Consider the following 3,490-nt stretch of genomic DNA (forward strand, 5'->3'; position numbering starts at 1 on the left):
TTGAGGTTACACGAACCGAAAGAAGCTGCACAGACAGGCAAACAGTCAGGCTGGCAGACAGTCGCACAGACCGACATTTAACAGACAGACAGAGAGACGGAGAGACAGCCAGATAGACAATTGAAAATGTACACGCTAAGATATGAGTTCTTTGTGTGTGTGCAACTCATGAAGGAATCTAGTTACTGCGCTGGTCTACCACCACAGATATGTCTCAGATATGGCATGAATATGTGGCGCAGATACGCCAGATTCCAATTGTCAGTTACGCGGGTCAGTCGGCAAATGTGTGTGTGTGTGTGTGTGTCTGTAAAAGCCAGACCACAATGAAAAGCTGTGTGACGACGCCATTCATTGCAATACTTGAGTCAAATGGCTCAAAGACAAAGCATTCCAAGCGTCACATTGTGAACTCAAAACGAGTAAGAGAGCTACTGAACAGAAAAAACTGCTGTCTACGTCATCCAATAATTACAAATATTAGTGTGTATAATATATAATATATAATATATAATCTATATATATAAAAGAGAGTTGTGTAAAAGTGTCCAAGCACTTATAACTCGAGATCTGCTGGACCAATTTTCATGGTTTTTGATTTGTTGTATTTGTCTCCGCCACGAGTAGGTCAGTAGATCTTTAAAATACTGAAAAAATTTGACGAATACTTGAAAAACGCGGTTTTTTCCCTAAAGATTCAAATTTCCATTTATACTCAGTAGCCTTGACAACAGTGACAGTTTCAGTCCTGTATAGAAGTAAATAAACAAATGTAGTCAGTCAGTCTACGGCACAGCTTCGAGCAGACCTGACTATTCAAAAAAAAAAAAAAAAAAAATCACCAAAAAAAAAAAAAAATTTCCAAATCAAAAAGAAAAATATTTTAAATAAAAAATCTGAAAAAATTAAAAAAAAAAATCAAAAGATTAAAACCTGACTGTTAAAAAAATAAAGAAAAAAATTTTAAATTCGAAATTAAAAAAAAAAAGTTAATTATTAAGTGTATTTTTGGCTTTTTATATTTTTGGACTTTTAAACTTTATAAATAAAACTTTATAAATATTTTAAATCAAAAATCTGCAAAAATTAAACAAAAAAAATCAACAGATTAAAACCTGACTAATCAAAAATAAATAAAAAATTCAAAATTCGAAATTCAAAAAAAAAAGTTAATTATTAAAAAGTGTATTTTTGGCTTTTTATATTTTTGGACTTTTACAAAAGCTAAATATCTCGAAAGTTCAGGTATTTGTTTGTCTCAAACATAAATTTGAGTAAATTATTTATATTTATATTTCTCGATTGTTTTATATGGTTTTGTGCGAGGGCAGTATTACTATTAATAAAAATGCCGCGTCCTAGAAGATCTAATCTTTCCCGGCGGACCCATAATGCAATTAGGCTACGGAATAGCGCGAGTCAATTATCTGACGAAGAGCGAGAAATCGCCCGAGAAAGGCTCCGCGTTAGTACCCAGCAAAGAAGGGCCTTAATTCGTGCTTCTCAAAGAGAGGCAGCCCGTGAAATGGCAATAAGAAATGGTTCAAGGATTGATTTGAATCGAGCAGCGTTTCGATATGATTGCACCATTGATTACAGCTTGAATCGTTTAGTTTGCATTGGTCCAATGGACGTTGTTTGCCAACATTGTGGCGCATTGAAGTTTGCTGGTGAAACGCCCGGTTTGTGCTGCCTTAGTGGTAAAGTGACATTGCCATTGACTATTTGTGGCCTCAATCTAGAAAATGCGTGTTTTTCTCATGGTCAATTCTACGTGGCATGCTCACGTGTTGGCAAACCATCCGCATTATTCGTTCTTGCACCTGACCAAAAAACGAAGAATGTCGTTTACCACAAGGTGCTTGAATGAAAATCCGATTAATAAATTAATTAGATTGTATCCCAACCTGAACAACATAGCTTTCAACAATTTTTTACCTAGAAATAATATAGAGTAGTAGTAGTAGTATATAATATATAATATATAATATATAATATATAATATATAATATATAATATATAATATATAATATATAATATATAATATATAATATATAATATATAATATATAATATATGTCTGTGTCTGTCTTTCTGTCAATCTGCCTAACAAAAGCAAGGGACAAAGAACAACTAGAGAAAATCATTTAAGTGATATATATGTATGCAGCAGTATCCATTTGGTCTTTATATTTAAGTAGAGCGAAGCTAGAATGCTTGCAGCTGCAGAGAGTGTTGCCATTGGTCACTTAAAGATCGACTGCATATTCCTCTACCTGGCACCAGGCTCAACATTTGAGAGCGACTAAAGTTTGAGTGAAAGGCGCCCCATATAAAGAGCAACAGCTACAGCACTTCTTCAGTCGCCCAGGCCTGGTGGGGGTCAGTCGTGCATTGCAATAAAGTGAAGTGAAGTGTGTGATCGTTCTGCTGAGCATTATAGACAGAGGAAATACTTGGAAGAAATACTACGAAGAAATACTAAGTGAAAACATTTATAGAAAATATTCTAAGGAAATACTGGAAAGGAAATACTTAAAGGAAGGTCTTGAAAGAAATACTAAGAAGAATTACCTAGAAGAAACTTTTAGTAGAAATACTAAGAGGAAATACTTGTAGAAAATATTTTGAGCAAATACTCAGAGAGAATACAGAAAATCAAAAATCAGAGTATAATGAGTTTAAAGCACTGATTAAACATCATTGTATAAACTATCGCCTGCATATCATTAAAGTAAATTTAATGAGATAATTAACGGTGAGAGTGAATTTTAAGCCAAGTTAACTAAATGATTTTAAAGCCCATTGAAAATTAAATGGTCGATCAAGCTTTTGCGAACTGAAGTAGAAAGTAAAGACTTAAACAGTGAAAAGGTCTTGAAGCACTGCGGCATGCAAGGAGTCAGCACAGCTTACATTAAGATATAAGAGTATATAAACATTTTTACATGTATAAGACCGTAATAATACTGCGATTATAAGCTCGGCCAGAAATATGAAAATAAATATACCAGAATAATTGAGAGTCGTAGATGGCCAGCCATTTGGGCTGTAAACTTGGTGATTACATTTTATTGGCATTTTTCTAGGGAGCCATCAGCAGTGTTAATAAGAAGGGCGGCGAATGTGGCATTAAAGCCGTGTTCACTGTAGATGCGAGCCTGAGTCGCGTCGCGGCCAAATTACGCTGAATATAGGCCTCATTTTCGTGGCCGCAGTCTGGCAAGTGGGCCAAACGACTCGTTGGGCACACATTTGACCCGCATGGGCTGACCTCGATGAACTTTACAGGCGCGTGGTGCTGCAGAGGCAACAGTGAGACAGAGCGAGGTACACCACTCAAACTTGACCTACTCCAGCAACTGTTACCTGGTCTAGGCTTTACCTGTTGCGAGTACCAAAAGCAGCCGAGCAGTTGCTCTGGGGCGTGGCACACAGTTGCAGGCGCTGTTTTTCGCTTTTTGTTTCCAAATCACATTCATAATTTTTAT

The 3,490-nt window shown here is 35.8% G+C and overlaps 1 long non-coding RNA gene across 1 annotated transcript; it reads left to right on the forward strand.

Annotated features, from left to right (window-relative positions):
• The first annotated feature begins 520 nt into the window (after positions 1-520).
• On the forward strand, positions 521-1,915 carry LOC149270377 (uncharacterized). The gene is made up of 2 exons (XR_016271591.1): positions 521-1,245; positions 1,332-1,915. It is a non-coding gene; the product is annotated as an uncharacterized LOC149270377 (long non-coding RNA).
• The last annotated feature ends 1,575 nt before the right edge of the window (positions 1,916-3,490 follow it).

Source organism: Drosophila arizonae, chromosome 2 (assembly GCF_054131065.1).
Source record: "Drosophila arizonae isolate 15081-1271.41 chromosome 2, UAZ_ARI_1.0, whole genome shotgun sequence".
Lineage (NCBI taxonomy): Eukaryota > Metazoa > Arthropoda > Insecta > Diptera > Drosophilidae > Drosophila > Drosophila arizonae.